The sequence below is a fragment of the Cyprinodon tularosa genome, unplaced genomic scaffold (assembly GCF_016077235.1).
Source record: "Cyprinodon tularosa strain WSP-4 unplaced genomic scaffold, ASM1607723v1 ctg714, whole genome shotgun sequence".
Classification (NCBI taxonomy): domain Eukaryota; kingdom Metazoa; phylum Chordata; class Actinopteri; order Cyprinodontiformes; family Cyprinodontidae; genus Cyprinodon; species Cyprinodon tularosa.
Window position 1 is genome coordinate 354428 of NW_024039468.1, and position 13495 is coordinate 367922.

The following is a 13495-nucleotide window of genomic DNA, read 5'->3' on the forward strand; positions in this document are numbered from 1 at the left end:
ATGGTGTGGGGAATATTTTCTTGGCACTCTTTGGGCCCCTTGGTACCAATTGAGCATCGTTGCAACGCCACAGTCTACCTGAGTATTGTTGCTGACCATGTCCATCCCTTTATGACCACAATGTACCCAACTTCTGATGGCTACTTTCAGCAGGATAATGCGCCATGTCATAAAGCTGGAATCATCTCAGACTGGTTTCTTGAACATGACAATGAGTTCACTGTACTCAAATGGCCTCCACAGTCACCAGATCTCAATCCAATAGAGCATCTTTGGGATGTGGTGGAATGGGAGATTTGCATCATGGATGTGCAGCCGACAAATCTGCAGCAACTGTGTGATGCCATCATGTCAATATGGACCAAACTCCCTGAAGAATGCTTCCAGCACCTTGTTGAATCTATGCCACGAAGAATTGAGGCAGTTCTGAAGGCAAAAGGGGGTCCAACCCGTTACTAGCATGGGGTACCTAATAAAGTGGCCGGTGAGTGTATGTCTTTCTGTCTTTTCAAGGACTTCCCATTGACCTAATGCTGACCCAACCCCAAACTCAGTTCACACTTAAACTGAACCTCTGACCCAACAACAACACTGCTCCTTATGGGAGCCCATAAAGAGCTGCTGGTCCTCACAAAGCAGTACATGTTGGTAAACTGGTCCCTATAATTTAACAAATTAAAAGAAAACACACACAACAAGAAAGAGGAAGAATGACCTAAATTCCTGAGGCACCACTGCTGATTTTTTTGTCTATTTCCTTTCGATTTAATAGGATGAAATTTAATCCACCATTATGTGTTAAAGTACTTTATAAATAAAAGGTTGATAAACAGCGATAAATTCACATCTTTGAATAAATATATATATATAAACATATTTTAGCTTGGCTGAAAGTTGAATCCATGCAACATCTGTAAGAAGTCCAAGAACTAACAAAAGACATTGAATAAATTAAAAACAAACGCAAGAGAAAAAACAAAAGCCTCTTATACTTTCTGACCTAAAAAAAGAAATTGCAGGCTTACTTTCTTATAAATAAACATTATTAGATAAACACATGTTCTCTATTAAAGCTTTGCTTTTCTTTTCTTGTGCTCTCCTTACAGGCTAACCCAGTAAAGCTGTAATGAGCATTCTGAGGTCAAACTTGGGCAAATTTGGAAGATTTTGAATCATTTAAATTTTAAATTGATTAGTTTTATTTATTGCAAAGGGGACGGTAAAGTTTAATAAAACACATGACAGGACTAAAAATGCCAGAACTAGCTAAAGGCTAGTTTTCATCTGTAGTTCTATGGCTATGATGCAAAGCAGGCTGGGACTGGTAATCTGTGCACCCCTCTTAATTTCAATTTCCTTAAATCATACTAGCCCCAGCACTTACTCTCCGGCCAAAGCTCCTACCCGTGACGGTAAATAACTGAAGTTCAATATGTGATACAATTTTACCAACCTAATTGGTGCATGCAGTAAATACAGCCCTTCCTTGTCATGCACATCCTTGTGATAGTTTGCATATAGTGCAATTTTCTATTTCTTTAAACTGTAAAATCCTTGCAACAAACTAAATTGTAATAAAACTAAAATCCTTTCTTTAAACCAAACTACAATATTCCTCTTATATTTGACAAATTTATGTTCGAGTATTTTGCAAAAATACGTTGCGGTGCATGATGAGGTTTTGCATCTAAAGCCTAAAGTTTCTTGTGTTACATGCATTGTTGCCAGGTTGGGATGTTTCCCAATCTGGCAGTTCAGGATGGCCATCTTTGGTTAAAAAATGTTTTTCTTTAGATTTAAGGCCTAAGAGATCAATAGACTTTGGTTCAAAGTGGGCGAGATTTCATATATCCAGGTGGTTTATGAAAATTTTTTGGTCTGGAAAACGTGAGTCAGTGACATCTGGCAACCTTGCTGATGTGGTGAGTGTGGTGAGTCACTGACGTGTCTGTGTTAATAACCAAAGCCAGTAAAACCGCATTATGGAAGTCTTGATCGGCTAATCCACAATGTGTATTTGTATTGTGTTTCCCATTTGAGACACACGCGTTTCTTGGGGTGGGGGGGGTCCATACATTGGGCCGCTGTTGATGGAATAATGCCAGGGCTAAAAGTCGTTCCCAGTCCGAGCCTGCTGTGAAGTAAATATCTTTATATGAAACTTTTACCATAATTTCTTTATTAAATCGAGTCATTATTTTATTGTATACTTACATTTTGGAAGTCCTTTACAGTGGCTATCATGTTTGTTTTTTTTCCAAGAGCTTTGACTCAAATGACACTCATGAGACAGAAACAACTTAAAAAGTTTATTGAATGAGATCAGTGTAAGGGAACTGGGTCTGGATTGGGCGAGGACACATCTAAGGAGAATCTGGAAGCCACAACCTTGAGATGAATCACTATAAGAGGACTTATTGATTGGATATATGAGAACCACCAGGGAGGAACGAGAGAAGTTTGATCTGAGAACTGATTGGAATCCAGGATCCGGAAGGATAGCATTTTGTTGTTAGAGGCCAGATTCACCTGAATCAGGGTGCAGAGGCGCTGGAGGAAGCACAGGGTTCGAGCAAGAGGTATAATAAAAGAAATAAAGATTTAATAATAAATGAAACAATGCTCAAAGGTTACCTGTGGAGTACCACAGGGATCAGTGCTAGGACCAATTCTCTTTACTTTATACATGCTCCCAATTGGTAGAATTATTAGACAGCATGGGATTAATTTCCACTGTTATGCTGATGATACCCAGCTATATCTGTCTATAAATCCAGATGAAGCTAACCCATTACATAGATTACAGGCATGTCTTGAAGACATAAAAATCTGGATGACTCTTAACTTTCTGCTTCTGAATGCAGACAAAACAGAAGTTATAGTCTTTGGACCAGAGTCTCTGAAAAAGAAGCTGATTAGCCAGTCACTTCATTTGGATGGGATTAAACTGATTTCAGATAATAAAGTAAAAAATCTTGGTGTTTTTTTTGATCAGGATCTGTCATTTAAATCCCATATCAAAGAGGTTTCTAGAATTTCCTTCTTTCATCTGAGGAACATTGCAAAATTGAGAAATCTCCTGTCCAGGGGTGATGCTGAGAAACTAGTCCATGCATTTGTTACTTCAAGGCTGGACTATTGTAATTCTTTACTATCAGGAAGTCCACAAACTGTAGTTAAAAGCCTTCAGCTGATCCAAAATGCTGCAGCCAGAGTTCTGATGGAAATGAAAAAGAGAGATCATATCTCTCCTATCCTGGCTTCTCTTCATTGGCTTCCTGTTAAATCCAGAATAGAATTTAAAATCCTCCTTCTCGCATATAAAGCCTTAAATGGCCAAGCTCCATCTGATATCAGAGATCTGATTGTTCCTTATGTTCCTAACAGAGCACTTCGCTCTCAATCTGCAGGTTTACTAGTGGTTCCTAGAATTTCTAAAAGTAGAATGGGAGGCAGATCTTTTAGTTATCAGGCTCCTCTCCTGTGGAACCAACTACCAGTTTTAGTCTGTGAGGCAGACACCCTGTCTACTTTTAAGACTAGGCTTAAAACTTTCCTTTTTGATAAAGCTTATAGTTAGGGTGGCTCAGGTTATCCTGAGCTATCTCTATAGTTATGCTGCTATAGGCTTAGACTGCTGGAGGACATAGGGACCCCTTTTTCATCATTCTGCTTCATTCTATCTCTGTTCTCCTATTCTGCAGAATCTATTAGTTCAATCTCTAACCTTCTGCTCTCTCTGCTTTTCCTCAGAGTAGCTTCGCCTAATCTGTTCCTGTTTGGCTGTGACGTCATCCTGGAAAGAAACATCAGCTGTGCTGCTGCCATCAACACCCTTGTTTATAGATGTTGGAGATCGCCCTGTTTTCCAGTGTGGTCCTGTTTCTCTGACCGTGACTGAGTGGATGTGCTCTCTTCATCCTCTGGCATGGGAGCTGGCTCGGAGCTCGTCTGCCTGGCTGTGTGTTTCTGGACGGGGCCGCCTTTTACAGCTGCTTTTTATGTCTCTGCTTCTGTCTCCTTGAACCCCAGTCGGCCTCGGCAGATGGCCGCTCACACTGAGCCTGGTTCTACTAGAGGTATCTTCCTGTTAAAAGGGAGTTTTTCCTCTCCACTGTCGCTACAAGCATGCTTAGTGTGAGGGATTGTATTTGAGTCAATGCAATCAACTGGTTTTCCTTAGATAGAAAACTTTGTATCGATTTGACTGTATGATCTGGTTGAACTGTAAAGTGCCTTGAGATGACATGTGTTGTGAATTTGGCGCTATATAAATAAACTGAATTTAATTTAATTGAATTGTTTCATGGATAGATAGTTTAAAGGGTGAATAATACAGAGAGAAAAGAAGAGAAGAAAGAAAACCAGCAAAGGACAATAGGCAACCAGCTTTAACAATGGGAGTGGAGAAAAGTCAGGCAAAAGTTTTTTAAATAGACATAATTACAGTGGACAATTAAAAGCACACTAATACAATATACAAATCACATATAGAAATATATTTTAATACTTTAAACAAGGTAGAGCAAATAGCACAGATATCAGTGCGGATGTTTTTACAGACTGACACAAAACGCATGCAGTCCAAAATCTAAAAAAAGCCCTGATCTGTGGGATGTTGCAACTTTTAAACTAACAGGATAAGCTTCCTGTCAGAGGGAGTAAATTAACCAGAAATGTTTCCTATTTATGGGCACCTTTTGTTAAGTGAGCTTTGCATGCACTCAGAGGACCAATCTGCTACAACTATCCACCACCTCCAGTTTCCATTCACTGTGCGATTTTTTTCAATCGTTGCACAGCTACAACTCGTCGTACAGTGTGAGTTCAGAGCTCATGATATTTGTTCTCACCCTGTGCAAACCGATGCTCTGATGCGATCTACCTGCTCACACTGTACGTCTAAAAACCAGGTGGGACTCAGCTCCGCAGTGTGATGGCGCTACTCGGACTCGTCGATCCAGAAGCCAAACGAGTAGAAGAGGAATATGAAGCTCACTAGAGTGAAACGCGCTGCCTTGGCTATTTGTGCGATTTTGTGCTGAAAGCCCTAAAAAGAAAAGGAGACGACATATTTTGACAAAGACATGGCTGAGCAAACATGGCTACTACGGTCTGTCAGTTTGACAGAAAGAACTCCATTTCACTCATTGCCCCCCCGCCATGCTGCTGGGTTTTCATCTGAGAGGAAGAAGAAGAAGAAGAATCCTTGTTTGCGCACTGAGAGATTAGCCCACGACCGCCTTACGACGGCCAACTAAAAATCAAACGTGTTTTATTTTCTCCGGACCTTATGATTTCTAATTGGGAGGTGGTCGTGAGAGGCTGATTGCCCCTCGTTACACCCTGTACACTACACCACGCACCATCAGGCTGAAAGTCAGGCTGATCAAAAGCTTCTAGTACGACTGGAAAGTCGGCCAGAAAAGGGTTAAAAAATTGTACAGTGTACGCCCGGCTTAAGGAATCTACCGGAACTCAAGTCAGCTTGAGCTCATGGTGGCCTTACAATGGTTACAAGGCTATAATAAAATGAAATGCTTAACAATTTTCATTTGAGTCATTATTCAAATGATCAATAATTTCTTTTTTTAATCCCTTTCTCCTGAACAGTCTCATAATTATATTACTATAATTTTTATTTTTTTTGGGATTTATGTCTTTGGTAGATTTTTTAAAACGAAAAGTCCGATCAGCAAGGAATAATCAATGGATCATTATTTATACCTAAAACTAATATACTTGCGGTGATTTAAGTTATTTAGCCTTAATCAGTCGAATAAAATAAAATTTTCGTCGCCATTACTGGGTCTGGGAGCGGCCATTTTTGCCCAAATATAGTAACCCCTCCCTCCTGCCATCTTCCAGCAGTGACGTCACGGTGCGGTAAGCCTAGCGCCATTCTCCCCGCTTTACAAGCTAAATCAATGGGAACTACTAGACACATCTGCAATCAACAACAATTATTGAAGATTTCCAGAGGACTTCACCATTGAAATTCACCAGAGCTATACAGGTGCTGGTCATAAAATTAGAATATCATGAAAAAGTAGATTGATTTCAGTAATTCCATTTAAAAAGTGAAACTTGTATATTATATTCATACATTACATACAAACTCATATATTTCAGATGTTTATTTTGTTTAATTTTGATGATTACAAATGACAACAAATGAAAATCTCAAATTCATCATATCAGAAAATTAGAATATTACTGAAGACCAATAAAAACAAAGGATTTATAGAAATGTTGGCCAACTGAAAAGTATGAACATGAAAAGTATGAGCATGTACAGCACTCAGTATTTAATTGGGCCTCCTTTGGCCTGTATTACTGCAGCAATGCGGCGTGGCATGGAGTCGATCAGTCTGTGGCACTGCTCAGGTGTTATGATAGCCCAGGTTGCTCTAATAGTGGCTTTTAGCTCTTCTGAATTGTTGGGTCTGGTGTATTGCATCTTCTTCTTCACAATACCCCATAGATTTTCTATGGGGTTAAGGTCAGGAGAGTTTGCTGGCCAATTAAGAACAGGGATACCATGGTCCTTCAACCAGGTACTGGTAGCTTTGGCACTGTGTGCAGGTGCCAAGTCCTGTTGGAAAATGAAATCTGCATCTCCAAAAAGTTGGTCAGCTGCAGGAAGCATGAAGTGCTCTAAAACTTCCTGGTATGTGGCTGCGTTGACCCTGGACCTCAGAATACACAATGGACCAACACCAGCAGATGACATGGCACCCCAAACCATCACTGACTGTGGAAACTTTACACTGGACTTCAAGCAACGTGGATGAAGTGCCTCTCTTCTTTTCCTCCAGACTCTGGGACCTTGATTTCCAAAGGAAATGCAAAATTTACTTTCATCAGAGAACATGACTTTGGACCACTCACCAGCAGTCCAGTCCTGTTTCTCTTTAGACGCTTCTGACGCTGTCTGTGGTTCAAGAGTGGCTTGACACAAGGAATGCGACAGCAGAAACCCATGTCTTTCATACGTCTGTGTGTGGTGGTTCTTGAAGCACTCACTCCAGCTGCAGTCCACTCTTTGTGAATCTCCCCCACATTTTTGAAGGGGTTTTGTTTCACAATCCTCTCCAGGGTGCGGTTATCTCTCTTGCTTGTACACTTTTTTCGACCACATCTTTTCCTTCCCTTCGCCTCTCTATTAATGTGCTTGGACACTGAGCTCTGTGAACAGCCAGCCTCTTTAGCGATGACCTTTTGTGTCTTGCCCTCCTTGTGCAAGGTGTCGATGGTCGTCTTTTGGACAACTGTCAAGTCAGCAGTCTTCCCCATGATTGTGTAGCCTATAGAACTAGACTGAAAGACCATTTAAAGGCTTTTGCAGGTGGTTTGAGTTAATTAGCTGATTAGAGTGTGGCACCAGGGGCCATCAATTTTGAACCTTTTCACAATATTCTAATTTTCTGATATGATGAATTTGAGATTTTCATTTGTTGTCATTTGTAATCATCAAAATTAAACAAAATAAACATCTGAAATATATGAGTTTGTATGTAATGTATGAATATAATATACAAGTTTCACTTTTTAAATGGAATTACTGAAATCAATCTACTTATTCATGATATTCTAATTTTATGACCAGCACCTGTAGTGAAACTGACAATGCCCACGTGCATGGCAGCTGGATGCTGGAATACATCGGGTAAAAGTGAAAAAAAGAGTTATTCCACCTTCCTGATTCCTGATCCTCCACGGACGGGTTGATCGTTGGATCGCTAACTTGAAGAGGGAGGATTTGCCATCGAACTTCTGGCCAGAGAAAAAACCCGTAATATGTAGCCAACATTTGGAAGAAGAATGTTTTCAAGATGACTTGGATAATAGCGCGTTGTGACAAACACCAGATACAGCACTGGGACTTGATCAACAGCCGATACCGCACCGTGACGTCACTAACCAGTAGGTGGCAGTAGTGTTCTTTGACAAACATGGATGCCTCCAGTAAAGCACATTCACATGAACATTACTCTGAATTAAAAACACTGATCATTTATTGAACAGTAAGGAATAATTTTACTTATTTAAGTACTTTCAGAATTTTGAATTCTGAATATGAGCGGACTTTTCCTTTAAAAACTGTCTGAACCTACTGGAATAATGTCGATCTACATGGAGGGATTACAAAGTCCTATTTTATACTTTGTCACAAACGGTACAAAACTAATAGGCTCCCAAAATACACATTAACTAATAAAAGAAAAAAAGTTGAAGACAGCAGCAAATCTGAGTTTTGTTTGTAGGTGTGTGTTTGGGAGGGGGGGTGTTAGTGCTAGATCTAAATGTTCTTGGCAGTTTGTCTGCCCTCCTGTCTTCACTAACCTACTTCTTTTTTTCTCCTCTATCCTAACTCTTTTATTCTTTGTGTCACTTCTCGTCTGTCTGTCGGATCTCTTCTCATTCACAATCACTTCCTTAGCTTTTCTAAAGTTGTTTTCTGGCCTCCGTTTCACCTCTCTCTCTCTCTCTCTCCTGTCGATGGTGTAACCTATCGATAATTGACCTCTGAAGATGGTACCTCTGACCCTGAGAGGATTATAGAAGGGACAGATTGACTTGGCTTGATTTCTTTAGATGAAACCCAGCTGTTGCTGCTCATTTTTTCATGTTGACAGACAGCAATGAGACCTAAGACATGATTTGTTCAGAACAACAATCCTCAATCAAAGTAAAAGATGGTGAGGAGAAAATGATCTGCCCGGAGTGTCCAGAATGGGCAGCTTTCAGCTTATCTATGGCTTACAGACCCTGATAGGGGAGTTAATGAGGATTAAAGGAAAAGTCCGGTCAAATAGGAATAATCAATGGATCATTATTTATAACTAAAACTAATACGTTTGCATTGATTTATTGAATTTAGTGTTGATCAGGAAGAAAAATTAAACAAATATTTTTCGTTGTGATCACTGAGTCTGGGAGCGGCCATTTTTGCCCAAATATAGTAACCCCTCCCTCCTGCCATCTTCCAGCAGTGACGTCACGGTGCGGTAAGCCTAGCGCCATTCTCCCCGCTTTACAAGCTAAATCAATGGGAACTACTAGACACATCTGCAATCAACAACAATTATTGAAGATTTCCAGAGGACTTCACCATTGAAATTCACCAGAGCTATAGTGAAACTGACAATGCCCACGTGCATGGCAGCTGGATGCTGGAATACATCGGGGAAAAGTGGAAAAAAAAGAGTTACCGTATTTTCACGACCATAAGGCGCACCGTACTAAAAGGCGCAGTCTCAGTTATGTGTCCCATTTCTGTATTTAACACACACATAAGGCGCACCGGACTATAGGGCGCGTTTTTTATATACAGGTACATGTCCTCTACTACCTTTAAATACCTCTACTGCGTATTTAAAAATACAGCGGGGGCAAAACTGAGTATGATTGTGCTTTATTCATGTATTCATTACAAAGTATTAATCAAACCTGGCAGCTGGCCGTGAGACAGACACATCTCAGATGACACAGCGCTGTGATCACTCCTAAATTAACTTAAAATCCTGAAACCTGCCGACAGAATATGTTCGCTTTTATTACCGGTATCCTGGTGCCTGCAGTTTAAATTATTTAGATGAAAAACACCTGCCAGCAGCCGCGGTGAACCCGGAGGCTACCCGGCCTAGAGGCTGCTGATGAAAGGATTTCTACTGTCGGTGCACCGCTGGTATGTGGGGGTCTGAGCGCCTCCGACAGAAATAGATAATCTGGATGAACTGACTGCAATTATTAAGTTTTCAGGTGGACTTTCTCACTTAAAAACATATTAAAACTACTTTATTCCCACTGATCACAGCAAATATAGCTGCAAGATTTAGATTATTTAGATGAAAAAACACCTGCCAGCCACCGCGGTGAAGAGGAGGAGACCCGGCCCAGAGGCTGCTGTTGAATTAAGTTTTCAGGTAGAAAAATAGAGCGGGAGCAAAACTGAGTATGATTGTGCTTTATTCATGTATTTATTACAAAGTATTAATCAAAGCCATCAAAGTCCTCATCCTCTGTTTCTGAATTAAACAGCTGCGCTAAATCAGACATACCAATTTCCCCTTCTTCGCTGTCAGAGTCACTTTCTGTGCAGCGCGGCTCCTCAGAAATAATGCCGGCTTTTGCGAAAGCTTGAACAACAGAGCCAGCAGACATGTTAGTCCAAGCATCTACAATCCATCCGCAAACGGTGGCGTAACTTGCCCGGCGCTGCCTTCCACTTATCCTGAAACTGTGGTCTCCGTCTGTCATCCATCGCTCCCACGCCGCTCGCAGCCTTACTTTGAACGGCCGCTTCACACCGATGTCGAGCGGTTGAAGTTCCTTTGTCAGACCCCCCGGGATAACAGCGAGCACAGCGTTCATTTGATTCACCTTTTTTTTCAAATCGGCTATGAGATGGGCACGCAGCGATGGTGATGCGTGGAAAAAAGCACCTGGTCTCCTCACATACACCTGCCTCAGCCACGCTTTCATCATCTCCTCATCCATCCAGCCTTTTTCATTTGCGTTAATGTCATCAGAGCGCTGTGCCTGTCTCGCTGTCAGCTCCCAGATCAGCTTCTCTGATTGGTTGATGCGGCGCGTCCAGCAGCAAAACTTCAAATTCTCCATCTCGAGCAGCAGCAGCACGTTGGCGGTGCGTCAGATGCTTAAACGCTCCCGACGCGCTGCGCCTGCTGCTCAAAACGCGCTGCGGGACCTTTTGCTGCACCTATACGCGCGTCAACCATTGACTTTGCATGTAAACTCGCTGCTTCTGCTGCACCCGCTGGGTCCGGTTCACACCGATGTCGAGCGGTTGAACAGCGAGCACAGCGTTAATTTGTTTCACCATGTTTTTCACATCAGCTGTGAGATGGGCACGCATGGAGTTACATATTAACAGCGATGGTGATGAGTGGAAAAAAATCACCTGGTCTCCTTACATTTAGCCACTCTTTCATCATCTCCTCAATGAGGTGGTCTCAAAAGTTGCAGTTACAACACACATAGGGCGCACCGCATCAAAAGGCGCACCGCACATTTTGAGGGGAAAAAAAGACGTTTAAGTGCGCCTTATAGTCGTGAAAATACGGTATTCCACCTTTCTGATTCCTGATCCTCCACGGACGGGTTGGTCATTGGATCGCCAACTTGAAGAGGGAGGATTTGCCATCGAACTTCTGGCCAGAGAAAAAACCCGTAATATGTAGCCAACATTTGGAAGAAGAATGTTTTCAAGATGACTTGGATAATAGCGCGTTGTGACAAACACCAGATACAGCACTGGGACTTGATCAACAGCCGATACCACACCGTGACGTCACAAACCAGTAGGTGGCAGTAGTGTTCTTTGACAAACATGGATGCCTCCAGTGAAGCACATTCACATGAAAATTACTCTGAATTAAAAACACTGATCATTTATTGAACAGGATGGAATAATTTCATATTTAAAGTACTTTCAGAAGTTTTTATTTTGAATTTAAAAAAAGCGGACTTTTCCTTTAAGGCGGGGTCACACCGTCTCTGTCCAACTGTAAAAGCCTGAGTATTTTTTTTTTTTTCTGTCACACTGGATCCTCAGAGAGTGACCAGATGTCCCGATTTTTACAGGACTCTTTATGGCATTTTTTCACTTCTGCCCCAGTATCCCACAAACTGTAACATGTCCTGCATTTTACTGGGTCAGATGATGAAAAGGCAAACATTTTTTCAACAGCTGTTTCTCTTGAATGTAAAGAAAGCAGAGCTTGCTATCCTTGTCAAAGAGCTACACATCCTGTGAGTAAAAACACAGGTAAAGCATATTAATATCTTCAAAATATAACGGAGTCTTTGTTTAAAGAGAAAAATGCAGCCACAACAAAAACTTTAGAACCGTTTATTAATTGGTAAGCCCAGGGAAATCGTTTTGTAAAGTTAGCCAAAGTTATTTTTTAATAGAATAAATCAACACTTATCCCTCATAGTCCTTCATAAGCATCCTTGTTGTTCTATGTTTGTTTTTGTATTTTTTAAGCTTCTATTTCACTTTATCTGTTTTCTGTAGTCCAGAACTCCTGAAAGTAAACCATTTATTAGTGATGGAGTCAAGGCTGGTTCTTCAGAGACCAAGATCAGGGCTGAATCTTAAAATTGGACATATCACTTAGGACTTTTTTCACAAAACATAAAACATTTGCGGCACAAAATGAACTAAAAAAGAATATTTGCTCAATTAAAACTACTTTATGATATAAAATCATAATAAATTAGTCTCTATACACTTGTCTACTAACTGAATTCACCAGTTGGTGTTGCATTTTGATGGATTAAAAAGATCTCAGTGATAACTTTTGTTTTATTTTGTATTTTATTTAATCATTATTGAACCATGACAGTCCCCTTAAGATTAAGAATCTCCTTTTTAAGGGAGTTCTAGCCAATAGGCAGCAAAAGTTAAAGTAAATCGTTGCAATGTTTCAAATGTTTTTAGTCATTATTATAAAACTTTTTACAGAATCATTGAAAGCTCCCTTTCCCAGGTCTGTGGGGGCAAATGAAACAGAGGGCAATAAATTTTCATTTGATAGCAAAGAGAAAAAGTGAAAACCTCTCAGCACTGGAAAAACAATCTAGAAATAAGTACAAAAAATTCCTTAAATTAAGTGTATTTACCCTTAATCTGAGTAGGTAAATGAGATAGTTTGCCAATGGAATATTGGAGTATTTTTTCTCTTAAAATAAGATAATTAGATAATATGAACTTTAAATAAGACAATGCAATTGTGCTTTCTAATTTTAAGTGTAAATTGTCTTTTTCCATTGGCAAAATGTTACTTTTACCTCCGCTATTAAAGAACAAATTCACTTAATTTAAGAAAAAATGACTCATCTAGATTTCGATTTTTTTTCCAGTGTGTTATTAAATTCCAGATGCAGGAGGGCAGCGGACTGAGCATTTTTTCTATAATTCATCTATAAACTACAGTTTGTTTTAAGTCCCACTTTCCTCAATATAAACAGTGAAGCTAACGTTAGCTTGGCTGATATGATTATAGATGCATAGATATCTTAAAGGTTTCATATTAGGAAAAAAATGAAAAATATGAACAATGAGGCCCTGCTGTAATATTTTACCAGTAAATTGTGAATTTATTATTAACTGTTAATTATAATTGTATTTAATTAGTAGAAGGTCATTGAAAATCAAGGGTTAAACCAATCAAATGTTATTAGTTGCATGATTATAACTGTAATTCACTTACACACCACAATTCTTGGTGTTTCACATCCAATTAAGGCCCCTGGACCAACTGTTAAAAATCCAGTTGTCTATACCAATGTAGTAAATTAGACTATGGTTACCAGCAGAGTTATTAATCACCAACCAAAGAAAACTGTTTATTCAAATGTTATCAAGAGGAGGGTGAGTCTGATCTTAGTTATAAATCATTCACTGCACCATTAACACAAAATGCTTCACCTGAAAACAAAATCAAGATTGGGAAGAAATAGT